We start from the raw sequence: 27,527 nt of genomic DNA, 5'->3' as shown, positions 1-27,527 counted from the left end.
CACAAATTTCCTTCCACCCAGCGTTCCCTCACGTCTCCCGATAAAAATGATACCTCACTTGTGTGGATAGGCCTAGCGCCCGCAACAGGAAACGCCCCAAAGCGCAACGTGGACACATCCAAATTTGTGAAGGAAAACAGAGGTGTTTTTTGCAAAGTGCCTACCTGTAGATTTTGGCTTGTAGCTCAGCCGCCACCTAGGGAAACCTACCAAACCTGTGCATTTCTGAAAACTAGAGACCTAGGGGAATACAAGATGGGGTGACTTGTGTGGCTCGGACCAGGTTCTGTTACCCAGAATCCTTTGCAAACCTCAATATTTGGCTAAAAAAACACATGTTCCTCACATTTCTGTGGCAGAAAGTTCTGGAATCTGAGAGGAGCCACGAATTTCCTTCCAATCAGCGTTCCCCCACGTCTCCCGATAAAAATGATACCTCACTTGTGTGCGTAGGCCTAGCGCGCATGACAGGAAACGCCCCAAAGCGCAACGTAGACACAGCCAAATTTTTGAAGGAAAACAGAGGTGTTTTTTGCAAAGTGCCTACCTGTAGATTTTGGCCTGTAGCTCAGCCGCCACCTAGGGAAACCTACCAAACCTGTGCATTTCTGAAAACTAGAGACCTAGGGGAATCCAAGATGGGGTGACTTGTGTGGCTCGGACCAGGTTCTGTTACCCAGAATCCTTTGCAAACCTCAATATTTGGCTAAAAAAACTCATGTTCCTCACATTTCTGTGGCAGAAAGTTCTGGAATCTGAGAGGAGCCACGAATTTCCTTCCACCCAGCGTTCCCCCACGTCTCCTGATAAAAATGATACCTCACTTGTGTGGGTAGGCCTAGCGCCCGCGACACAAAACGCCCCAAAGCACAACGTGGACACATCCAAATTTGTGAAGGAAAACAGAGGTGTTTTTTGCAAAGTGCCTACCTGTAGATTTTGGCTTGTAGCTCAGCCGCCATCTAGGGAAACCTACCAAACCTGTGCATTTCTGAAAACTAGAGACCTAGGGGAATCCAAGATGGGGTGACTTGTGTGGCTCGGATCAGGTTCTGTTACCCAGAATCCTTTGCAAACCTCAATATTTGGCTAAAAAAACACATGTTCCTAAAATTTCTGTGGCAGAAAGTTCTAGAATGAGAGGAGCCACAAATTTCCTTCCACCCAGCGTTCCCCCACGTCTCCTGATAAAAATGATACCTCACTTGTGTGGGTAGGCCTAGCGCCCGCGACAGGAATTGCCCCAAAGCGCAACGTGGACACATCCAAATTTGTGAAGGAAAACAGAGGTGTTTTTTGCAAAGTGCCTGCCTGTAGATTTTGGCCTGTAGCTCAGCCGCCACCTAGGGAAACCCACCAAACCTGTGCATTTCTGAATACTAGAGACCTAGGGGAATCCAAGATGGGGTGACTTGTGTGGCTCGGACCAGGTTCTGTTACCCAGAATCCTTTGCAAATCTCAAAATTTGGCTAAAAAAAAACATGTTCCTCACATTTCTGTGGCAGAAAGTTCTGGAATCTGAGAGGAGCCACAAATTTCCTTCCACCCAGCGTTCCCCCACGTCTCCCGATAAAAATGATACCTCACTTGTGTGGGTAGGCCTAGCGCCCGCGACAGAAAACACCCCAAAGCGCAAAGTGGACACATCCAAATTTGTGAAGGAAAACAGAGGTGTTTTTTGCAAAGTGCCTACCTGTAGATTTTGGCTTGTAGCTCAGCCGCCACCTAGGGAAACCTACCAAACCTGTGCATTTCTGAAAACTAGAGACCTAGGGGAATCCAAAATGGGGTGACTTGTGTGGCTCGGACCAGGTTCTGTTACCCAGAATCCTTTGCAAACCTCAATATTTGGCTAAAAAAACACATGTTCCTCACATTTCTGTGGCAGAAAGTTCTGGAATCTGAGAGGAGCCACGAATTTCCTTCCAATCAGCGTTCCCCCACGTCTCCCGATAAAAATGATACTTCACTTGTGTGCGTAGGCCTAGCGCCCGTGACAGGAAACGCCCCAAAGCGCAACGTGGACACAGACAAATTTTTGAAGAAAAACAGAGGTGTTTTTTGCAAAGTGCCTACCTGTAGATTTTGGCCTGTAGCTCAGCCGCCACCTAGGGAAACCTACCAAACCTGTGCATTTCTGAAAACTAGAGACCTAGGGGAATCCAAGATGGGGTGACTTGTGTGGCTCGGACCAGGTTCTGTTACCCAGAATCCTTTGCAAACCTCAAAATTTGGCTAAAAAAACACATGTTCCTAAAATTTCTGTGGCAGAAAGTTCTGGAATCTGAGAGGAGCCACAAATTTCCTTCCACCCAGCGTTCCCTCACGTCTCCCGATAAAAATGATACCTCACTTGTGTGGATAGGCCTAGCGCCCGCAACAGGAAACGCCCCAAAGCGCAACGTGGACACATCCAAATTTGTGAAGGAAAACAGAGGTGTTTTTTGCAAAGTGCCTACCTGTAGATTTTGGCTTGTAGCTCAGCCGCCACCTAGGGAAACCTACCAAACCTGTGCATTTCTGAAAACTAGAGACCTAGGGGAATACAAGATGGGGTGACTTGTGTGGCTCGGACCAGGTTCTGTTACCCAGAATCCTTTGCAAACCTCAATATTTGGCTAAAAAAACACATGTTCCTCACATTTCTGTGGCAGAAAGTTCTGGAATCTGAGAGGAGCCACGAATTTCCTTCCAATCAGCGTTCCCCCACGTCTCCCGATAAAAATGATACCTCACTTGTGTGCGTAGGCCTAGCGCGCATGACAGGAAACGCCCCAAAGCGCAACGTAGACACAGCCAAATTTTTGAAGGAAAACAGAGGTGTTTTTTGCAAAGTGCCTACCTGTAGATTTTGGCCTGTAGCTCAGCCGCCACCTAGGGAAACCTACCAAACCTGTGCATTTCTGAAAACTAGAGACCTAGGGGAATCCAAGATGGGGTGACTTGTGTGGCTCGGACCAGGTTCTGTTACCCAGAATCCTTTGCAAACCTCAAAATTTGGCTAAAAAAACACATGTTCCTAACATTTCTGTGGCAGAAAGTTCTGTAATCTGAGAGGAGCCACAAATTTCCTTCCACCCAGCATTCCCCCACGTCTCCCGATAAAAATGATACCTCACTTGTGTGGGTATGCCTAGCGCCCGCAACAGAATACGCCCCAATGCACAACGTGGACACATCCAAATTTGTGAAGGAAAACAGAGGTGTTTTTTGCAAAGTGCCTACCTGTAGATTTTGGCTTGTAGCTCAGCCGCAATCTAGGGAAACCTACCAAACCTGTGCATTTCTGAAAACTAGAGACCTAGGGGAATCCAAGATGGGGTGACTTGTGTAGCTCGGACCAGGTTCTGTTACCCAGAATCCTTTGCAATCCTCAAAATTTGGCTAAAAAAACACATGTTCCTCACATTTCTGTGGCAGAAAGTTCTGGAATCTGAGAGGAGCCACGAATTTCCTTCCAATCAGCGTTCCCCCACGTCTCCCGATAAAAATGATACTTCACTTGTGTGCGTAGGCCTAGCGCCCGTGACAGGAAACGCCCCAAAGCGCAACGTGGACACAGCCAAATTTTTGAAGAAAAACAGAGGTGTTTTTTGCAAAGTGCCTACCTGTAGATTTTGGCCTGTAGCTCAGCCGCCACCTAGGGAAACCTACCAAACCTGTGCATTTCTGAAAACTAGAGACCTAGGGGAATCCAAGATGGGGTGACTTGTGTGGCTCGGACGAGGTTCTGTTACCCAGAATCCTTTGCAAACCTCAAAATTTGGCTAAAAAAACACATGTTCCTAAAATTTCTGTGGCAGAAAGTTCTGGAATCTGAGAGGAGCCACAAATTTCCTTCCACCCAGCGTTCCCTCACGTCTCCCGATAAAAATGATACCTCACTTGTGTGGATAGGCCTAGCGCCCGCAACAGGAAACGCCCCAAAGCGCAACGTGGACACATCCAAATTTGTGAAGGAAAACAGAGGTGTTTTTTGCAAAGTGCCTACCTGTAGATTTTGGCTTGTAGCTCAGCCGCAATCTAGGGAAACCTACCAAACCTGTGCATTTCTGAAAACTAGAGACCTAGGGGAATCCAAGATGGGGTGACTTGTGTAGCTCGGACCAGGTTCTGTTACCCAGAATCCTTTGCAATCCTCAAAATTTGGCTAAAAAAACACATGTTCCTCACATTTCTGTGGCAGAAAGTTCTGGAATCTGAGAGGAGCCACGAATTTCCTTCCAATCAGCGTTCCCCCACGTCTCCCGATAAAAATGATACCTCACTTGTGTGCGTAGGCCTAGCGCCCGTGACATGAAACGCCCCAAAGCGCAACGTGGACACAGCCAAATTTTTGAAGGAAAACAGAGGTGTTTTTTGCAAAGTGCCTACCTGTAGATTTTGGCTTGTAGCTCAGGCGCCACCTAGGGAAACCTACCAAACCTGTGCATTTCTGAAAACTAGAGACCTAGGGGAATCCAAAATGGGGTGACTTGTGTGGCTCGGACCAGGTTCTGTTACCCAGAATCCTTTGCAAACCTCAATATTTGGCTAAAAAAACACATGTTCCTCACATTTCTGTGGCAGAAAGTTCTGGAATCTGAGAGGAGCCACAAATTTCCTTCCACCCAGCGTTCCCCCACGTCTCCCGATAAAAATGATACCTCACTTGTGTGGGTAGGCCTAGCGCCCGCGACAGGAAACGCCCCAAAGCGCAACGTGGACACATCCAAATTTGTGAAGGAAAACAGAGGTGTTTTTTGCAAAGTGCCTACCTGTAGATTTTGGCTTGTAGCTCAGCCGCCACCTAGGGAAACCTACCAAACCTGTGCATTTCTGAAAACTAGAGACCTAGGGGAATCCAAGATGGGGTGACTTGTGTGGCTCGGACCAGGTTCTGTTACCCAGAATCCTTTGCCAATCTCAAAAGTTGGTTAAAAAAACACATGTTCCTCAAATTTCTGTGGCAGAAAGTTCTGGAATCTGAGAGGAGCCACAAATTTCCTTCCACCCAGCGTTCCCCCACGTCTCCCGATAAAAATGATACCTCACTTGTGTGGGTAGGCCTAGCGCCCGCAACAGAAAACGCCCCAAAGCGCAACGTGGACACATCCAAATTTGTGAAGGAAAACAGAGGTGTTTTTTGCAAAGTGCCTACCTGTAGATTTTGGCTTGTAGCTCAGCCGCCATCTAGGGAAACCTACCAAAACTGTGCATTTCTGAAAACTAGAGACCTAGGGGAATCCAAGATGGGGTGACTTGTGTGGCTCGGACCAGGTTCTGTTACCCAGAATCCTTTGCAATCCTCAAAATTTGGCTAAAAAAACACATGTTCCTAACATTTCTGTGGCAGAAAGTTCTGGAATCTGAGAGGAGCCACGAATTTCCTTCCAATCAGCGTTCCCCCACGTCTCCCGATAAAAATGATACCTCACTTGTGTGCGTAGGCCTAGCGCCCGTGACAGGAAACGCCCCAAAGCGCAACGTGGACACAGCCAAATTTTTTAAGGAAAACAGAGGTGTTTTTTGCAAAGTGCCTACCTGTAGATTTTGGCCTGTAGCTCAGCCGCCACCTAGGGAAACCTACCAAACCTGTGCATTTCTGAAAACTAGAGACCTAGGGGAATCCAAGATGGGGTGACTTGTGTGGCTCGGACCAGGTTTTGTTACCCAGAATCCTTTGCAAACCTCACAATTTGGCTAAAAAAACACATATTCCTAACATTTCTGTGGCAGAAAGTTCTGGAATCTGAGAGGAGCCACAAATTTCCTTCCACCCAGCGTTCCCCCACGTCTCCCGATAAAAATGATACCTCACTTGTGTGGGTAGGCCTAGCGCCCGCGACAGGAAACGCCCCAAAGCGCAACGTGGACACATCCAAATTTGTGAAGGAAAACAGAGGTGTTTTTTGCAAAGTGCCTACCTGTAGATTTTGGCTTGTAGCTCAGCCGCCACCTAGGGAAGCCTACCAAACCTGTGCATTTCTGAAAACTAGAGACCTAGGGGAATCCAAGATGGGGTGACTTGTGTGGCTCGGACCAGGTTCTGTTACCCAGAATCCTTTGCAAATCTCAAAATTTGGCTAAAAAAACACATGTTCCTAACATTTCTGTGGCAGAAAGTTCTGGAATCTGAGAGGAGCCACAAATTCCCTTCCACCAAGCGTTCCCCCATGTCTCCCGATAAAAATGATACCTCACTTGTGTGGGTAAGCCTAGCGCCCGCTACAGGAAACGCCCCAAAGCGCAACGTGGACACATCCAAATTTGTGAAGGAAAACAGAGGTGTTTTTTGCAAAGTGCCTACCTGTAGATTTTGGCCTGTAGCTCAGCCGCCACCTAGGGAAACCTACCAAACCTGTGCATTTCTGAAAACTAGAGACCTAGGGGAATCCAAGATGGAGTGACTTGTGTGGCTCGGACCAGGTTCTGTTACCCAGAATCCTTTGCAAACCTCAAAATTTGGCTAAAAAAACACATGTTCCTCACATTTCTGTGGCAGAGAGTTCTGGAATCTGAGAGGAGCCACGAATTTCCTTCCACCCAGCGTTCCCCCACGTCTCCCGATAAAAATGATACCTCACTTGTGTGCGTAGGCCTAGCGCCCGTGAGAGGAAACGCCCCAAAGCGCAACGTGGACACAGCCAAATTTTTGAAGGAAAACAGAGGTGTTTTATGCAAAGTGCCTACCTGTAGATTTTGGCCTGTAGCTCAGCCGCCACCTAGGGAAACCTACCAAACCTGTGCATTTCTGAAAACTAGAGACCTAGGGGAATCCAAGATGGGGTGACTTGTGTGGCTCGGACCAGGTTCTGTTACCCAGAGTCCTTTGCAAACCTCAAAATTTGGCTAAAAAAAACACATGTTCCTAACATTTCTGTGGCAGAAAGTTCTGGAATCTGAGAGGAGCCACAAATTTCCTTCCACCCAGCGTTCCCCCACGTCTCCCGATAAAAATGATACCTCACTTGTGTGGGTAGGCCTAGCGCCCGTGACAGGAAACGCCCCAAAGCGCAACGTGGACACATCCAAATTTGTGAAGGAAAACAGAGGTGTTTTTTGCAAAGTGCCTACCTGTAGATTTTGGCCTGTAGCTCAGCCACCACCTAGGGAAACCTACCAAACCTGTGCATTTCTGAAAACTAGAGACCTAGGGGAATCCAAGATGGGGTGACTTGTGTGGCTCAGACCAGGTTCTGTTACCCAGAATCCTTTGCAAACCTCAAAATTTGGCTAAAAAAACACATGTTCCTAACATTTCTGTGGCAGAAAGTTCTGGAATCTGAGAGGAGCCACACATTTCCTTCCACCCAGCGTTCCCCCACGTCTCCCGATAAAAATGATACCTCACTTGTGTGGGTAGGCCTAGCGTCCGTGACAGGAAACGCCCCAAAGCGCAACGTGGACACATCCAAATTTGTGAAGGAAAACAGAGGTGTTTTTTGCAAAGTGCCTACCTGTAGATTTTGGCCTGTAGCTTAGCCGCCACCTGGGGAAACCTACCAAACCTGTGCATTTCTGAAAACTAAAGACCTAGGGGAATCCAAGATGGGGTGACTTGTGTGGCTCGGACCAGGTTCTGTTACCCAGAATCCTTTGCAAATCTCAAAATTTGGCTAAAAAAACACATGTTCCTCACATTTCTGTGGCAGAAAGTTCTGGAATCTGAGAGGAGCCACAAATTTCCTTCCACCCAGCGTTCCCCCACGTCTCCCGATAAAAATGATACCTCACTTGTGTGGGTAGGCCTAACGCCCGCGACAGAAAACGCCCCAAAGCGCAACGTGGACACATCCAAATTTGTGAAGGAAAACAGAGGTGTTTTTTGCAAAGTGCCTACCTGTAGATTTTAGCTTGTAGCTCAGCCGCCACCTAGGGAAACCTACCAAACCTGTGCATTTCTGAAAACTAGAGACCTAGGGGAATCCAAGATGGGGTGACTTGTGTGGCTCGGACCAGGTTCTGTTACCCAGAATCCTTTGCAAACCTCTAAATTTGGCTAAAAAAACACATGTTCCTCACATTTCTGTGGCAGAAAGTTCTGGAATCTCAGAGGAGCCACGAATTTCCTTCCACCCAGCGTTCCCCCACATCTCCCGATAAAAATGATACCTCACTTGTGTGGGTAGGCCTAGCGCCCGCGACAGGAAACGCCCCAAAGCGCAACGTGGACACATCCAAATTTGTGAAGGAAAACAGAGGTGTTTTTTGCAAAGTGCCTACCTGTAGATTTTGGCTTGTAGCTCAGCTGCCACCTAGGGAAACCTACCAAACCTGTGCATTTCTGAAAACTAGAGACCTAGGGAAATCCAAGATGGGGTGACTTGTGTGGCTCGGACCAGGTTCTGTTACCCAGAATCCTTTGCAAACCTCAAAATTTGGCTAAAAAAACACGTGTTCCTCACATTTCTGTGGCAGAATGTTCTGGAATCTGAGAGGAGCCACGAATTTCCTTCCAATCAGCGTTCCCCCACGTCTCCCGATAAAAATGATACCTCACTTGTGTGCGTAGGCCTAGCGCCCGTGACAGGAAATGCCCCAAAGTGCAACGTGGACACAGCCACATTTTTGAAGGAAAACAGAGGTGTTTTTTGCAAAGTGCCTACCTGTAGATTTTGGCCTGTAGCTCAGCCACCACCTAGGGAAACCTACCAAACCTGTGCATTTCTGAAAACTAGAGACCTAGGGGAATCCAAGATGGGGTGACTTGTGTGGCTCAGACCAGGTTCTGTTACCCAGAATCCTTTGCAAACCTCAAAATTTGGCTAAAAAAACACATGTTCCTCACATTTCTGTGGCAGAAAGTTCTGGAATCTGAGAGGAGCCACAAATTTCCTTCCACCCAGCGTTCCCCCACGTCTCCCGATAAAAATGATACCTCACTTGTGTGGGTAGGCCTAGCGTCCGTGACAGGAAACGCCCCAAAGCGCAACGTGGACACATCCAAATTTGTGAAGGAAAACAGAGGTGTTTTTTGCAAAGTGCCTACCTGTAGATTTTGGCCTGTAGCTCAGCCGCCACCTGGGGAAACCTACCAAAGCTGTGCATTTCTGAAAACTAAAGACCTAGGGGAATCCAAGATGGGGTGACTTGTGTGGCTCGGACCAGGTTCTGTTACCCAGAATCCTTTGCAAATCTCAAAATTTGGCTAAAAAACACATGTTCCTCACATTTCTGTGGCAGAAAGTTCTGGAATCTGAGAGGAGCCACAAATTTCCTTCCACCAAGCGTTCCCCCATGTCTCCCGATAAAAATGATACCTCACTTGTGTGGGTAAGTCTAGCGCCCGCTACAGGAAACGCCCCAAAGCGCAACGTGGACACATCCAAATTTGTGAAGGAAAACAGAGGTGTTTTTTGCAAAGTGCCTACCTGTAGATTTTGGCCTGTAGCTCAGCCGCCACCTAGGGAAACCTACCAAACCTGTGCATTTCTGAAAACTAGAGACCTAGGGGAATCCAAGATGGAGTGACTTGTGTGGCTCGGACCAGGTTCTGTTACCCAGAATCCTTTGCAAACCTCAAAATTTGGCTAAAAAAACACATGTTCCTCACATTTCTGTGGCAGAAAGTTCTGGAATCTGAGAGGAGCCACAAATTTCCTTCCACCCAGCGTTCCCCCACGTCTCCCGATAAAAATGATACCTCACTTGTGTGGGTAGGCCTAACGCCCGCGACAGAAAACGCCCCAAAGCGCAACGTGGACACATCCAAATTTGTGAAGGAAAACAGAGGTGTTTTTTGCAAAGTGCCTACCTGTAGATTTTAGCTTGTAGCTCAGCCGCCACCTAGGGAAACCTACCAAACCTGTGCATTTCTGAAAACTAGAGACCTAGGGGAATCCAAGATGGGGTGACTTGTGTGGCTCGGACCAGGTTCTGTTACCCAGAATCCTTTGCAAACCTCTAAATTTGGCTAAAAAAACACATGTTCCTCACATTTCTGTGGCAGAAAGTTCTGGAATCTCAGAGGAGCCACGAATTTCCTTCCACCCAGCGTTCCCCCACATCTCCCGATAAAAATTATACCTCACTTGTGTGGGTAGGCCTAGCGCCCGCGACAGGAAACGCCCCAAAGCGCAACGTGGACACATCCAAATTTGTGAAGGAAAACAGAGGTGTTTTTTGCAAAGTGCCTACCTGTAGATTTTGGCTTGTAGCTCAGCTGCCACCTAGGGAAACCTACCAAACCTGTGCATTTCTGAAAACTAGAGACCTAGGGAAATCCAAGATGGGGTGACTTGTGTGGCTCGGACCAGGTTCTGTTACCCAGAATCCTTTGCAAACCTCAAAATTTGGCTAAAAAAACACGTGTTCCTCACATTTCTGTGGCAGAATGTTCTGGAATCTGAGAGGAGCCACGAATTTCCTTCCAATCAGCGTTCCCCCACGTCTCCCGATAAAAATGATACCTCACTTGTGTGCGTAGGCCTAGCGCCCGTGACAGGAAATGCCCCAAAGTGCAACGTGGACACAGCCACATTTTTGAAGGAAAACAGAGGTGTTTTTTGCAAAGTGCCTACCTGTAGATTTTGGCCTGTAGCTCAGCCACCACCTAGGGAAACCTACCAAACCTGTGCATTTCTGAAAAATAGAGACCTAGGGGAATCCAAGATGGGGTGACTTGTGTGGCTCAGACCAGGTTCTGTTACCCAGAATCCTTTGCAAACCTCAAAATTTGGCTAAAAAAACACATGTTCCTCACATTTCTGTGGCAGAAAGTTCTGGAATCTGAGAGGAGCCACAAATTTCCTTCCACCCAGCGTTCCCCCACGTCTCCCGATAAAAATGATACCTCACTTGTGTGGGTAGGCCTAGCGTCCGTGACAGGAAACGCCCCAAAGCGCAACGTGGACACATCCAAATTTGTGAAGGAAAACAGAGGTGTTTTTTGCAAAGTGCCTACCTGTAGATTTTGGCCTGTAGCTCAGCCGCCACCTGGGGAAACCTACCAAAGCTGTGCATTTCTGAAAACTAAAGACCTAGGGGAATCCAAGATGTGGTGACTTGTGTGGCTCGGACCAGGTTCTGTTACCCAGAATCCTTTGCAAATCTCAAAATTTGGCTAAAAAACACATGTTCCTCACATTTCTGTGGCAGAAAGTTCTGGAATCTGAGAGGAGCCACAAATTTCCTTCCACCCAGCGTTCCCCCACGTCTCCCGATAAAAATGATACCTCACTTGTGTGGGTAGGCCTAGCGCCCGCGACAGAAAACGCCCCAAAGCGCAACGTGGACTCATCCAAATTTGTGAAGGAAAACAGAGGTGTTTTTTGCAAAGTGCCTACCTGTAGATTTTGGCTTGTAGCTCAGCCGCCACCTAGGGAAACCTACCAAACCTGTGCATTTCTGAAAACTAGAGACCTAGGGGAATCCAAGATGGGGTGACTTGTGTGGCTCGGACCAGGTTCTGTTACCCAGAATCCTTTGCAAACCTCAAAATTTGGCTAAAAAAACACATGTTCCTCACATTTCTGTGGCAGAAAGTTCTGGAATCTCAGAGGAGCCACGAATTTCCTTCCACCCAGCGTTCCCCCACATCTCCCGATAAAAATGATACCTCACTTGTGTGGGTAGGCCTAGCGCCCGCGACAGAAAACGCCCCAAAGCGCAACGTGGACACATCCAAATTTGTGAAGGAAAACAGAGGTGTTTTTTGCAAAGTGTCTACCTGTAGATTTTGGCTTGTAGCTCAGCCGCCACCTAGGGAAACCTACCAAACCTGTGCATTTCTGAAAACTAGAGACCAAGGGGAATCCAAGATGGGGTGACTTGTGTGGCTCGGACCAGGTTCTGTTACCCAAAATCCTTTGCAAACCTCAAAATTTGGCTAAAAAAACACATGTTCCTCACATTTCTGTGGCAGAAAGTTCTGGAATCTGAGAGGAGCCACGAATTTCCTTCCACCCAGCGTACCCCCACGTCTCCCGATAAAAATGATACCTCACTTGTGTGGGTAGGCCTAGCGCCCGCGACAGGAAACGCCCCAAAGCGCAACGTGGACACATCCAAATTTGTGGAGGAAAACAGAGGTGTTTTTTGCAAAGTGCCTACCTGTAGATTTTGGCTTGTAGCTCAGCCGCCACCTAGGGAAACCTACCAAACCTGTGCATTTCTGAAAACTAGAGACCAAGGGGAATCCAAGATGGGGTGACTTGTGTGGCTCGGACCAGGTTCTGTTACCCAGAATCCTTTGCAAAACTCAAAATTTGGCTAAAAAAACACATGTTCCTCACATTTCTGTGGCAGAAAGTTCTGGAATCTGAGAGGAGCCACGAATTTCCTTCCACCCAGCGTTCCCCCACGTCTCCTGATAAAAATTATACCTCACTTGTGTGGGTAGGCATAGCGCCCGCGACAGATAACGCCCCAAAGCGCAACGTGGACACATCCAAATTTGTGAAGGAAAACAGAGGTGTTTTTTGCAAAGTGCCTACCTGAAGATTTTGGCTTGTACCTCAGCCGCCACCTAGGGAAACCTACCAAAACTGTGCATTTCTGAAAACTAGAGACCTAGGGGAATCCAAGATGGGGTGACTTGTGTGGCTCGGACCAGGTTCTGTTACCCAGAATCCATTGCAAACCTCAAAATTTGGCTAAAAAAACACATGTTCCTCACATTTCTGTGGCAGAAAGTTCTGGAATCAGAGAGGAGCCACAAATTTCCTTCCACCCAGCGTTCCACCACATCTCCCTATAAAAATGATACCTCACTTGTGTGGGTAGGCCTAGCGCCCGCGACAGAAAACGCCCCCAAAGCACAAAGTGGACACATCCAAATTTGTGAAGGAAAACAGAGGTGTTTTTTGCAAAGTGCCTACCTGTAATTTTGGCTTGTAGCTCAGCCGCCACCTAGGGAAACCTACCAAACCTGTGCATTTCTGAAAACTAGAGGCATAGAGGAATTCAAGATGGGGTGACTTGTGTGGCTCGGACCAGGTTCTGTTACCCAGAATCCTTTGCAAACCTCAATATTTGGCTAAAAAAACACATGTTACTCACATTTCTGTGGCAGAAAGTTCTGGAATCTGAGAGGAGCCACGAATTTCCTTCTACCCAGCGTTCCCCCGCGTCTCCCGATAAAAATGATACCTCACTTGTGTGCGTAGGCCTAGCGCCTGTGACAGGAAACGCCCCAAAGCGCAACGTGGACACATCCAAATTTGTGAAGGAAAACAGAGGTGTTTTTTGCAAAGTGCCTACCTGTAGATTTTGGCCTGTAGCTCAGCCGCCACCTAGGGAAACCTACCAAACCTGTGCATTTCTGAAAACTAGAGACCTAGGGGAATCCAAGATGGGGTGACTTGTGTGGCTCGGACCAGGTTCTGTTACCCAGAGTCCTTTGCAAACCTCAAAATTTGGCTAAAAAAACACATGTTCCTAACATTTCTGTGGCAGAAAGTTCTGGAATCTGAGAGGAGCCACAAATTTCCTTCCACCCAGCGTTCCCCCATGTCTCCTGATAAAAAATGATACCTCACTTGTGTGGGTAGGCCTAGCGCCCGCGACAGGAATTGCCCCAAAGTGCAACGTGGACACATCCAAATTTGTGAAGGAAAACAGAGGTGTTTTTTGCAAAGTGCCTACCTGTAGATTTTGGCCTGTAGCTCAGCCGCCACCTAGGGAAACCTACAAATCCTGTACATTTCTGAAAACTAGAGACCTAGGGGAATCCAAGATGGGGTGACTTGTGTGGCTCGGACCAGGTTCTGTTACCCAGAGTCCTTTGCAAACCTCAAAATTTGGCTAAAAAAACACATGTTCCTAACATTTCTGTGGCAGAAAGTTCTGGAATCTGAGAGGAGCCACAAATTTCCTTCCACCCAGCGTTCCCCCACGTCTCCCGATAAAAATGATACCTCACTTGTGTGGGTAGGTATAGCGCCCGCGACAGAAAACGCCCCAAAGCGCAAAGTGGACACATCCAAATTTGTGAAGGAAAACAGAGGTGTTTTTTGCAAAGTGCCTACCTGTAGATTTTGGCTTGTAGATCAGCCGCCACCGAGGGAAACCTACCAAACCTGTGCATTTCTGAAAACTAGAGACCTAGGGGAATCCAAGATGGGGTGACTTGTGTGGCTCGGACCAGGTTCTGTTACCCAGAATCCTTTGCAAACCTCAATATTTGGCTAAAAAAACTCATGTTCCTCACATTTCTGTGGCAGAAAGTTCTGGAATCTGAGAGGAGCCACGAATTTCCTTCCACCCAGCGTTCCCCCCACGTCTCCTGATAAAAATGATACCTCACTTGTGTGGGTAGGCCTAGCGCCCGCGACAGGAATTGCCCCAAAGCGCAACGTGGACACATCCAAATTTGTGAAGGAAAACAGAGGTGTTTTTTGCAAAGTGCCTACCTGTAGATTTTGGCCTGTAGCTCAGCCGCCACCTAGGGAAACCTACCAAACCTGTGCATTTCTGAAAACTAGAGACCTAGGGGAATACAAGATGGGGTGACTTGTGTGGCTCGGACCAGGTTCTGTTACCCAGAATCCTTTGCAAACCTCAATATTTGGCTAAAAAAACACATGTTCCTCACATTTCTGTGGCAGAAAGTTCTGGAATCTGAGAGGAGCCACGAATTTCCTTCCAATCAGCGTTCCCCCACGTCTCCCGATAAAAATGATACCTCACTTGTGTGCGTAGGCCTAGCGCGCATGACAGGAAACGCCCCAAAGCGCAACGTAGACACAGCCAAATTTTTGAAGGAAAACAGATGTGTTTTTTGCAAAGTGCCTACCTGTAGATTTTGGCCTGTAGCTCAGCCGCCACCTAGGGAAACCTACCAAACCTGTGCATTTCTGAAAACTAGAGACCTAGGGAAATCCAAGATGGGTGACTTGTGTGGCTCGGACCAGGTTCTGTTACCCAGAATCCTTTGCAAACCTCTAAATTTGGCTAAAAAAACACATGTTCCTCACATTTCTGTGGCAGAAAGTTCTGGAATCTCAGAGGAGCCACGAATTTCCTTCCACCCAGCGTTCCCCCACATCTCCCGATAAAAATGATACCTCACTTGTGTGGGTAGGCCTAGCGCCCGCGACAGGAAACGCCCCAAAGCGCAACGTGGACACATCCAAATTTGTGAAGGAAAACAGAGGTGTTTTTTGCAAAGTGCCTACCTGTAGATTTTGGCTTGTAGCTCAGCTGCCACCTAGGGAAACCTACAAAACCTGTGCATTTCTGAAAACTAGAGACCTAGGGAAATCCAAGATGGGGTGACTTGTGTGGCTCGGACCAGGTTCTGTTACCCAGAATCCTTTGCAATCCTCAAAATTTGGCTAAAAAAACACATGTTCCTCACATTTCTGTGGCAGAATGTTCTGGAATCTGAGAGGAGCCACGAATTTCCTTCCAATCAGCGTTCCCCCACGTCTCCTGATAAAAATGATACCTCACTTGTGTGCGTAGGCCTAGCGCCCGTGACAGGAAACGCCCCAAAGTGCAACGTGGACACAGCCACATTTTTGAAGGAAAACAGAGGTGTTTTTTGCAAAGTGCCTACCTGTAGATTTTGGCCTGTAGCTCAGCCACCACCTAGGGAAACCTACCAAACCTGTGCATTTCTGAAAACTAGAGACCTAGGGGAATCCAAGATGGGGTGACTTGTGTGGCTCAGACCAGGTTCTGTTACCCAGAATCCTTTGCAAACCTCAAAATTTGGCTAAAAAAACACATGTTCCTCACATTTCTGTGGCAGAAAGTTCTGGAATCTGAGAGGAGCCACAAATTTCCTTCCACCCAGCGTTCCCCCACGTCTCCCGATAAAAATGATACCTCACTTGTGTGGGTAGGCCTAGCGTCCGTGACAGGAAACGCCCCAAAGCGCAACGTGGACACATCCAAATTTGTGAAGGAAAACAGAGGTGTTTTTTGCAAAGTGCCTACCTGTAGATTTTGGCCTGTAGCTCAGCCGCCACCTGGGGAAACCTACCAAAGCTGTGCATTTCTGAAAACTAAAGACCTAGGGGAATCCAAGATGGGGTGACTTGTGTGGCTCGACCAGGTTCTGTTACCCAGAATCCTTTGCAAATCTCAAAATTTGGCTAAAAAACACATGTTCCTCACATTTCTGTGGCAGAAAGTTCTGGAATCTGAGAGGAGCCACAAATTTCCTTCCACCCAGCGTTCCCCCACGTCTCCCGATAAAAATGATACCTCACTTGTGTGGGTAGGCCTAGCGCCCGCGACAGAAAACGCCCCAAAGCGCAACGTGGACTCATCCAAATTTGTGAAGGAAAACAGAGGTGTTTTTTGCAAAGTGCCTACCAGTAGATTTTGGCTTGTAGCTCAGCCGCCACCTAGGGAAACCTACCAAACCTGTGCATTTCTGAAAACTAGAGACCTAGGGGAATCCAAGATGGGGTGACTTGTGTGGCTCGGACCAGGTTCTGTTACCCAGAATCCTTTGCAAACCTCAAAATTTGGCTAAAAAAACACATGTTCCTCACATTTCTGTGGCAGAAAGTTCTGGAATCTCAGAGGAGCCACGAATTTCCTTCCACCCAGCGTTCCCCCACATCTCCCGATAAAAATGATACCTCACTTGTGTGGGTAGGCCTAGCGCCCGCGACAGAAAACGCCCCAAAGCGCAACGTGGATACATCCAAATTTGTGAAGGAAAACAGAGGTGTTTTTTGCAAAGTGTCTACCTGTAGATTTTGGCTTGTAGCTCAGCCGCCACCTAGGGAAACCTACCAAACCTGTGCATTTCTGAAAACTAGAGACCAAGGGGAATCCAAGATGGGGTGACTTGTGTGGCTCGGACCAGGTTCTGTTACCCAAAATCCTTTGCAAACCTCAAAATTTGGCTAAAAAAAACACATGTTCCTCACATTTCTGTGGCAGAAAGTTCTGGAATCTGAGAGGAGCCACGAATTTCCTTCCACCCAGCGTACCCCCACGTCTCCCGATAAAAATGATACCTCACTTGTGTGGGTAGGCCTAGCGCCCGCGACAGGAAACGCCCCAAAGCGCAACGTGGACACATCCAAATTTGTGGAGGAAAACAGAGGTGTTTTTTGCAAAGTGCCTACCTGTAGATTTTGGCTTGTAGCTCAGCCGCCACCTAGGGAAACCTACCAAACCTGTGCATTTCTGAAAACTAGAAACCAAGGGGAATCCAAGATGGGGTGACTTGTGTGGCTCGGACCAGGTTCTGTTACCCAGAATCCTTTGCAAAACTCAAAATTTGGCTAAAAAAACACATGTTCCTCACATTTCTGTGGCAGAAAGTTCTGGAATCTGAGAGGAGCCACGAATTTCCTTCCACCCAGCGTTCCCCCACGTCTCCCGATAAAAATTATACCTCACTTGTGTGGGTAGGCATAGCGCCCGCGACAGATAACGCCCCAAAGCGCAACGTGGACACATCTAAATTTGTGAAGGAAAACAGAGGTGTTTTTTGCAAAGTGCCTACCTGAAGATTTTGGCTTGTACCTCAGCCGCCACCTAGGGAAACCTACCAAAACTGTGCATTTCTGAAAACTAGAGACCTAGGGGAATCCAAGATGGGGTGACTTGTGTGGCTCGGACCAGGTTCTGTTACCCAGAATCCATTGCAAACCTCAAAATTTGGCTAAAAAAACACATGTTCCTCACATTTTTGTGGCAGAAAGTTCTGGAATCAGAGAGGAGCCACAAATTTCCTTCCACCCAGCGTTCCACCACATCTCCCTATAAAAATGATACCTCACTTGTGTGGGTAGGCCTAGCGCCCGCGACAGAAAACGCCCCAAAGCACAAAGTGGACACATCCAAATTTGTGAAGGAAAACAGAGGTGTTATTTGCAAAGTGCCTACCTGTAGATTTTGGCTTGTAGCTCAGCCGCCACCTAGGGAAACCTACCAAACCTGTGCATTTCTGAAAACTAGAGCCTAGTGGAATTCAAGATGGGGTGACTTGTGTGGCTCGGACCAGGTTCTGTTACCCAGAATCCTTTGCAAACCTCAATATTTGGCTAAAAAAACACATGTTACTCACATTTCTGTGGCAGAAAGTTCTGGAATCTGAGAGGAGCCACGAATTTCCTTCTACCCAGCGTTCCCCCGCGTCTCCCGATAAAAATGATACCTCACTTGTGTGCGTAGGCCTAGCGCCTGTGACAGGAAACGCCCCAAAGCGCAACGTGGACACATCCAAATTTGTGAAGGAAAACAGAGGTGTTTTTTGCAAAGTGCCTACCTGTAGATTTTGGCCTGTAGCTCAGCCGCCACCTAGGGAAACCTACCAAACCTGTGCATTTCTGAAAACTAGAGACCTAGGGGAATCCAAGATGGGGTGACTTGTGTGGCTCGGACCAGGTTCTGTTACCCAGAGTCCTTTGCAAACCTCAAAATTTGGCTAAAAAAACACATGTTCCTAACATTTCTGTGGCAGAAAGTTCTGGAATCTGAGAGGAGCCACAAATTTCCTTCCACCCAGCGTTCCCCCATGTCTCCTGATAAAAATGATACCTCACTTGTGTGGGTAGGCCTAGCGCCCGCGACAGGAATTGCCCCAAAGTGCAACGTGGACACATCCAAATTTGTGAAGGAAAACAGAGGTGTTTTTTGCAAAGTGCCTACCTGTAGATTTTGGCCTGTAGCTCAGCCGCCACCTAGGGAAACCTACCAATCCTGTACATTTCTGAAAACTAGAGACCTAGGGGAATCCAAGATGGGGTGACTTGTGTGGCTCGGACCAGGTTCTGTTACCCAGAATCCTTTGCAAATCTTAAAATTTGGATAAAAAAACACATGTTCCTCACATTTCTGTGGCAGAAAGTTCTGGAATCTGAGAGGAGCCACAAATTTCCTTCCACCCAGCGTTCCCCCACGTCTCCCGATAAAAATGATACCTCACTTGTGTGGGTAGGTATAGCGCCCGCGACAGAAAACGCCCCAAAGCGCAAAGTGGACACATCCAAATTTGTGAAGGAAAACAGAGGTGTTTTTTGCAAAGTGCCTACCTGTAGATTTTGGCTTGTAGATCAGCCGCCACCGAGGGAAACCTACCAAACCTGTGCATTTCTGAAAACTAGAGACCTAGGGGAATCCAAGATGGGGTGACTTGTGTGGCTCGGACCAGGTTCTGTTACCCAGAATCCATTGCAAACCTCTAAATTTGGCTAAAAAAACACATGTTCCTCACATTTCTGTGGCAGAAAGTTCTGGAATCTCAGAGGAGCCACGAATTTCCTTCCACCCAGCGTTCCCCCACATCTCCCGATAAAAATGATACCTCACTTGTGTGGGTAGGCCTAGCGCCCGCGACAGGAAACGCCCCAAAGCGCAACGTGGACACATCCAAATTTGTGAAGGAAAACAGAGGTGTTTTTTGCAAAGTGCCTACCTGTAGATTTTGGCTTGTAGCTCAGCTGCCACCTAGGGAAACCTACCAAACCTGTGCATTTCTGAAAACTAGAGACCTAGGGAAATCCAAGATGGGGTGACTTGTGTGGCTCGGACCAGGTTCTGTTACCCAGAATCCTTTGCAATCCTCAAAATTTGGCTAAAAAAACACATGTTCCTCACATTTCTGTGGCAGAATGTTCTGGAATCTGAGAGGAGCCACGAATTTCCTTCCAATCAGCGTTCCCCCACGTCTCCCGATAAAAATGATACCTCACTTGTGTGCGTAGGCCTAGCGCCCGTGACAGGAAACGCCCCAAAGTGCAACGTGGACACAGCCACATTTTTGAAGGAAAACAGAGGTGTTTTTTGCAAAGTGCCTACCTGTAGATTTTGGCCTGTAGCTCAGCCACCACCTAGGGAAACCTACCAAACCTGTGCATTTCTGAAAACTAGAGACCTAGGGGAATCCAAGATGGGGTGACTTGTGTGGCTCAGACCAGGTTCTGTTACCCAGAATCCTTTGCAAACCTCAAAATTTGGCTAAAAAAACACATGTTCCTCACATTTCTGTGGCAGAAAGTTCTGGAATCTGAGAGGAGCCACAAATTTCCTTCCACCCAGCGTTCCCCCACGTCTCCCGATAAAAATGATACCTCACTTGTGTGGGTAGGCCTAGCGTCCGTGACAGGAAACGCCCCAAAGCGCAACGTGGACACATCCAAATTTGTGAAGGAAAACAGAGGTGTTTTTTGCAAAGTGCCTACCTGTAGATTTTGGCCTGTAGCTCAGCCGCCACCTGGGGAAACCTACCAAAGCTGTGCATTTCTGAAAACTAAAGACCTAGGGGAATCCAAGATGGGGTGACTTGTGTGGCTCGGACCAGGTTCTGTTACCCAGAATCCTTTGCAAATCTCAAAATTTGGCTAAAAAACACATGTTCCTCACATTTCTGTGGCAGAAAGTTCTGGAATCTGAGAGGAGCCACAAATTTCCTTCCACCCAGCGTTCCCCCACGTCTCCCGATAAAAATGATACCTCACTTGTGTGGGTAGGCCTAGCGCCCGCGACAGAAAACGCCCCAAAGCGCAACGTGGACTCATCCAAATTTGTGAAGGAAAACAGAGGTGTTTTTTGCAAAGTGCCTACCAGTAGATTTTGGCTTGTAGCTCAGCCGCCACCTAGGGAAACCTACCAAACCTGTGCATTTCTGAAAACTAGAGACCTAGGGGAATCCAAGATGGGGTGACTTGTGTGGCTCGGACCAGGTTCTGTTACCCAGAATCCTTTGCAAACCTCAAAATTTGGCTAAAAAAACACATGTTCCTCACATTTCTGTGGCAGAAAGTTCTGGAATCTCAGAGGAGCCACGAATTTCCTTCCACCCAGCGTTCCCCCACATCTCCCGATAAAAATGATACCTCACTTGTGTGGGTAGGCCTAGCGCCCGCGACAGAAAACGCCCCAAAGCGCAACGTGGATACATCCAAATTTGTGAAGGAAAACAGAGGTGTTTTTTGCAAAGTGTCTACCTGTAGATTTTGGCTTGTAGCTCAGCCGCCACCTAGGGAAACCTACCAAACCTGTGCATTTCTGAAAACTAGAGACCAAGGGGAATCCAAGATGGGGTGACTTGTGTGGCTCGGACCAGGTTCTGTTACCCAAAATCCTTTGCAAACCTCAAAATTTGGCTAAAAAAACACATGTTCCGCACATTTCTGTGGCAGAAAGTTCTGGAATCTGAGAGGAGCCACGAATTTCCTTCCACCCAGCGTACCCCCACGTCTCCCGATAAAAATGATACCTCACTTGTGTGGGTAGGCCTAGCGCCCGCGACAGGAAACGCCCCAAAGCGCAACGTGGACACATCCAAATTTGTGGAGGAAAACAGAGGTGTTTTTTGCAAAGTGCCTACCTGTAGATTTTGGCTTGTAGCTCAGCCGCCACCTAGGGAAACCTACCAAACCTGTGCATTTCTGAAAACTAGAAACCAAGGGGAATCCAAGATGGGGTGACTTGTGTGGCTCGGACCAGGTTCTGTTACCCAGAATCCTTTGCAAAACTCAAAATTTGGCTAAAAAAACACATGTTCCTCACATTTCTGTGGCAGAAAGTTCTGGAATCTGAGAGGAGCCACGAATTTCCTTCCACCCAGCGTTCCCCCACGTCTCCCGATAAAAATTATACCTCACTTGTGTGGGTAGGCATAGCGCCCGCGACAGATAACGCCCCAAAGCGCAACGTGGACACATCTAAATTTGTGAAGGAAAACAGAGGTGTTTTTTGCAAAGTGCCTACCTGAAGATTTTGGCTTGTACCTCAGCCGCCACCTAGGGAAACCTACCAAAACTGTGCATTTCTGAAAACTAGAGACCTAGGGGAATCCAAGATGGGGTGACTTGTGTGGCTCGGACCAGGTTCTGTTACCCAGAATCCATTGCAAACCTCAAAATTTGGCTAAAAAAACACATGTTCCTCACATTTCTGTGGCAGAAAGTTCTGGAATCAGAGAGGAGCCACAAATTTCCTTCCACCCAGCGTTCCACCACATCTCCCTATAAAAATGATACCTCACTTGTGTGGGTAGGCCTAGCGCCCGCGACAGAAAACGCCCCAAAGCACAAAGTGGACACATCCAAATTTGTGAAGGAAAACAGAGGTGTTATTTGCAAAGTGCCTACCTGTAGATTTTGGCTTGTAGCTCAGCCGCCACCTAGGGAAACCTACCAAACCTGTGCATTTCTGAAAACTAGAGGCCTAGTGGAATTCAAGATGGGGTGACTTGTGTGGCTCGGACCAGGTTCTGTTACCCAGAATCCTTTGCAAACCTCAATATTTGGCTAAAAAAACACATGTTACTCACATTTCTGTGGCAGAAAGTTCTGGAATCTGAGAGGAGCCACGAATTTCCTTCTACCCAGCGTTCCCCCGCGTCTCCCGATAAAAATGATACCTCACTTGTGTGCGTAGGCCTAGCGCCTGTGACAGGAAACGCCCCAAAGCGCAACGTGGACACATCCAAATTTGTGAAGGAAAACAGAGGTGTTTTTTGCAAAGTGCCTACCTGTAGATTTTGGCCTGTAGCTCAGCCGCCACCTAGGGAAACCTACCAAACCTGTGCATTTCTGAAAACTAGAGACCTAGGGGAATCCAAGATGGGGTGACTTGTGTGGCTCGGACCAGGTTCTGTTACCCAGAGTCCTTTGCAAACCTCAAAATTTGGCTAAAAAAACACATGTTCCTAACATTTCTGTGGCAGAATGTTCTGGAATCTGAGAGGAGCCACAAATTTCCTTCCACCCAGCGTTCCCCCATGTCTCCTGATAAAAATGATACCTCACTTGTGTGGGTAGGCCTAGCGCCCGCGACAGGAATTGCCCCAAAGTGCAACGTGGACACATCCAAATTTGTGAAGGAAAACAGAGGTGTTTTTTGCAAAGTGCCTACCTGTAGATTTTGGCCTGTAGCTCAGCCGCCACCTAGGGAAACCTACCAATCCTGTACATTTCTGAAAACTAGAGACCTAGGGGAATCCAAGATGGGGTGACTTGTGTGGCTCGGACCAGGTTCTGTTACCCAGAATCCTTTGCAAATCTTAAAATTTGGATAAAAAAACACATGTTCCTCACATTTCTGTGGCAGAAAGTTCTGGAATCTGAGAGGAGCCACAAATTTTCTTCCACCCAGCGTTCCCCCACGTCTCCCGATAAAAATGATACCTCACTTGTGTGGGTAGGTATAGCGCCCGCGACAGAAAACGCCCCAAAGCGCAAAGTGGACACATCCAAATTTGTGAAGGAAAACAGAGGTGTTTTTTGCAAAGTGCCTACCTGTAGATTTTGGCTTGTAGATCAGCCGCCACCGAGGGAAACCTACCAAACCTGTGCATTTCTGAAAACTAGAGACCTAGGGGAATCCAAGATGGGGTGACTTGTGTGGCTCGGACCAGGTTCTGTTACCCAGAATCCTTTGCAAACCTCAATATTTGGCTAAAAAAACACATGTTCCTCACATTTCTGTGGCAGAAAGTTCTGTAATCTGAGAGGAGCCACAAATTTCCTTCCACCCAGCATTCCCCCACGTCTCCCGATAAAAATGATACCTCACTTGTGTGGGTATGCCTAGCGCCCGCAACAGAATACGCCCCAATGCGCAACGTGGACACATCCAAATTTGTGAAGGAAAACAGAGGTGTTTTTTGCAAAGTGCCTACCTGTAGATTTTGGCTTGTAGCTCAGCCGCAATCTAGGGAAACCTACCAAACCTGTGCATTTCTGAAAACTAGAGACCTAGGGGAATCCAAGATGGGGTGACTTGTGTGGCTTGGACCAGGTTTTGTTACCCAGAATCCTTTGCAAACCTCAAAATTTGGCTAAAAAAACACATGTTCCTAACATTTCTGTGGCAGAAAGTTCTGGAATCTGAGAGGAGCCACAAATTTCCTTCCACCCAGCGTTCCCCCACGTCTCCCGATAAAAATGATACCTCACTTGTGTGGGTAGGCCTAGCGCCCGCGACAGGAAACGCCCCAAAGCGCAACGTGGACACATCCAAATTTGTGAAGGAAAACAGAGGTGTTTTTTGCAAAGTGCCTACCTGTAGATTTTGGCTTGTAGCTCAGGCGCCACCTAGGGAAACCTACCAAACCTGTGCATTTCTGAAAACTAGAGACCTAGGGGAATCCAAAATGGGGTGACTTGTGTGGCTCGGACCAGGTTCTGTTACCCAGAATCCTTTGCAAACCTCAATATTTGGCTAAAAAAACACATGTTCCTCACATTTCTGTGGCAGAAAGTTCTGGAATCTGAGAGGAGCCACGAATTTCCTTCCAATCAGCGTTCCCTCACGTCTCCCGATAAAAATGATACCTCACTTGTGTGCGTAGGCCTAGTGCCCGCAACAGGAAACGCCCCAAAGCGCAACGTGGACACATCCAAATTTGTGAAGGAAAACAGAGGTGGTTTTTGCAAAGTGCCTACCTGTAGATTTTGGCTTGTAGCTCAGCCGCCACCTAGGGAAACCTACCAAACCTGTGCATTTCTGAAAACTAGAGACCTAGGGGAATCCAAGATGGGGTGACTTGTGTGGCTCGGACCAGGTTCTGTTACCCAGAATCCTTTGCCAATCTCAAAAGTTGGCTAAAAAAACACATGTTCCTCAAATTTCTGTGGCAGAAAGTTCTGGAATCTGAGAGGAGCCACAAATTTCCTTCCACCCAGCGTTCCCCCACGTCTCCCGATAAAAATGATACCTCACTTGTGTGGGTAGGCCTAGCGCCCGCAACAGAAAACGCCCCAAAGCGCAACGTGGACACATCCAAATTTGTGAAGGAAAACAGAGGTGTTTTTTGCAAAGTGCCTACCAGTAGATTTTGGCTTGTAGCTCAGCCGCCATCTAGGGAAACCTACCAAACCTGTGCATTTCTGAAAACTAGAGACCTAGGGGAATCCAAGATGGGGTGACTTGTGTGGCTCGGACCAGGTTCTGTTACCCAGAATCCTTTGCAATCCTCAAAATTTGGCTAAAAAAACACATGTTCCTCACATTTCTGTGGCAGAAAGTTCTGGAATCTGAGAGGAGCCACGAATTTCCTTCCAATCAGCGTTCCCCCACGTCTCCCGATAAAAATGATACCTCACTTGTGTGCGTAGGCCTAGCGCCCGTGACAGGAAACGCCCCAAAGCGCAACGTGGACACAGCCAAATTTTTTAAGGAAAACAGAGGTGTTTTTTGCAAAGTGCCTACCTGTAGATTTTGGCCTGTAGCTCAGCCGCCACCTAGGGAAACCTACCAAACCTGTGCATTTCTGAAAACTAGAGACCTAGGGGAATCCAAGATGGGGTGACTTGTGTGGCTCGGACCAGGTTTTGTTACCCAGAATCCTTTGCAAACCTCACAATTTGGCTAAAAAAACACATATTCCTAACATTTCTGTGGCAGAAAGTTCTGGAATCTGAGAGGAGCCACAAATTTCCTTCCACCCAGCGTTCCCCCACGTCTCCCGATAAAAATGATACCTCACTTGTGTGGGTAGGCCTAGCGCCCGCGACAGGAAACGCCCCAAAGCGCAACGTGGACACATCCAAATTTGTGAAGGAAAACAGAGGTGTTTTTTTCCAAAGTGCCTACCTGTAGATTTTGGCTTGTAGCTCAGCCGCCACCTAGGGAAGCCTACCAAACCTGTGCATTTCTGAAAACTAGAGACCTAGGGGAATCCAAGATGGGGTGACTTGTGTGGCTCGGACCAGGTTCTGTTACCCAGAATCCTTTGCAAATCTCAAAATTTGGCTAAAAAAACACATGTTCCTAACATTTCTGTGGCAGAAAGTTCTGGAATCTGAGAGGAGCCACAAATTTCCTTCCACCCAGCGTTCCCCCATGTCTCCCGATAAAAATGATACCTCACTTGTGTGGGTAAGCCTAGCGCCCGCTACAGGAAACGCCCCAAAGCGCAACGTGGACACATCCAAATTTGTGAAGGAAAACAGAGGTGTTTTTTGCAAAGTGCCTACCTGTAGATTTTGGCCTGTAGCTCAGCCGCCACCTAGGGAAACCTACCAAACCTGTGCATTTTTGAAAACTAGAGACCTAGGGGAATCCAAGATGGAGTGACTTGTGTGGCTCGGACCAGGTTCTGTTACCCAGAATCCTTTGCAAACCTCAAAATTTGGCTAAAAAAACACATGTTCCTCACATTTCTGTGGCAGAGAGTTCTGGAATCTGAGAGGAGCCACGAATTTCCTTCCACCCAGCGTTCCCCCAAGTCTCCCGATAAAAATGATACCTCACTTGTGTGCGTAGGCCTAGCGCCCGTGAGAGGAAACGCCCCAAAGCGCAACGTGGACACAGCCACATTTTTTAAGGGAAACAGAGGTGTTTTATGCAAAGTGCCTACCTGTAGATTTTGGCCTGTAGCTCAGCCGCCACCTAGGGAAACCTACCAAACCTGTGCATTTCTGAAAACTAGAGACCTAGGGGAATCCAAGATGGGGTGACTTGTGTGGCTCGGACCAGGTTCTGTTACCCAGAGTCCTTTGCAAACCTCAAAATTTGGCTAAAAAAAACACATGTTCCTAACATTTCTGTGGCAGAAAGTTCTGGAATCTGAGAGGAGCCACAAATTTCCTTCCACCCAGCGTTCCCCCACGTCTCCCGATAAAAATGATACCTCACTTGTGTGGGTAGGCCTAGCGCCCGTGACAGGAAACGCCCCAAAGCGCAACGTGGACACATCCAAATTTGTGAAGGAAAACAGAGGTGTTTTTTGCAAAGTGCCTACCTGTAGATTTTGGCTTGTAGCTCAGCCACCACCTAGGGAAACCTACCAAACCTGTGCATTTCTGAAAACTAGAGACCTAGGGGAATCCAAGATGGGGTGACTTGTGTGGCTCGGACCAGGTTCTGTTACCCAGAATCCTTTGCAAATCTCAAAATTTGGCTAAAAAAACACATGTTCCTAACATTTCTGTGGCACAAAGTTCTGGAATCTGAGAGGAGCCACAAATTTCCTTCCACCCAGCGTTCCCCCATGTCTCCCGATAAAAATGATACCTCACTTGTGTGGGTAAGCCTAGCGCCCGCGACAGGAAACGCCCCAAAGCGCAACGTGGACACATCCAAATTTGTGAAGGAAAACAGAGGTGTTTTTTGCAAAGTGCCTACCTGTAGATTTTGGCCTGTAGCTCAGCCGCCACCTAGGGAAACCTACCAAACCTGTGCATTTCTGAAAACTAGAGACCTAGGGGAATCCAAGATGGAGTGACTTGTGTGGCTCGGACCAGGTTCTGTTACCCAGAATCCTTTGCAAACCTCAAAATTTGGCTAAAAAAACACATGTTCCTCACATTTCTGTGGCAGAGAGTTCTGGAATCTGAGAGGAGCCACGAATTTCCTTCCACCCAGCGTTCCCCCACGTCTCCCGATAAAAATGATACCTCACTTGTGTGCGTAGGCCTAGCGCCCGTGAGAGGAAACGCCCCAAAGCGCAACGTGGACACATCCAAATTTGTGAAGGAAAACAGAGGTGTTTTTTGCAAAGTGCCTACCTGTAGATTTTGGCTTGTAGCTCAGCTGCCACCTAGGGAAACCTACCAAACCTGTGCATTTCTGAAAACTAGAGACCTAGGGAAATCCAAGATGGGGTGACTTGTGTGGCTCGGACCAGGTTCTGTTACCCAGAATCCTTTGCAAACCTCAAAATTTGGCTAAAAAAACACAT

This window comes from Pleurodeles waltl, chromosome 4_2 (assembly GCF_031143425.1).
Source record: "Pleurodeles waltl isolate 20211129_DDA chromosome 4_2, aPleWal1.hap1.20221129, whole genome shotgun sequence".
NCBI classification, from domain to species: domain Eukaryota; kingdom Metazoa; phylum Chordata; class Amphibia; order Caudata; family Salamandridae; genus Pleurodeles; species Pleurodeles waltl.
The sequence above is the reverse complement of the archived record's forward strand: the minus strand, read 5'-3'. Positions refer to the sequence as shown.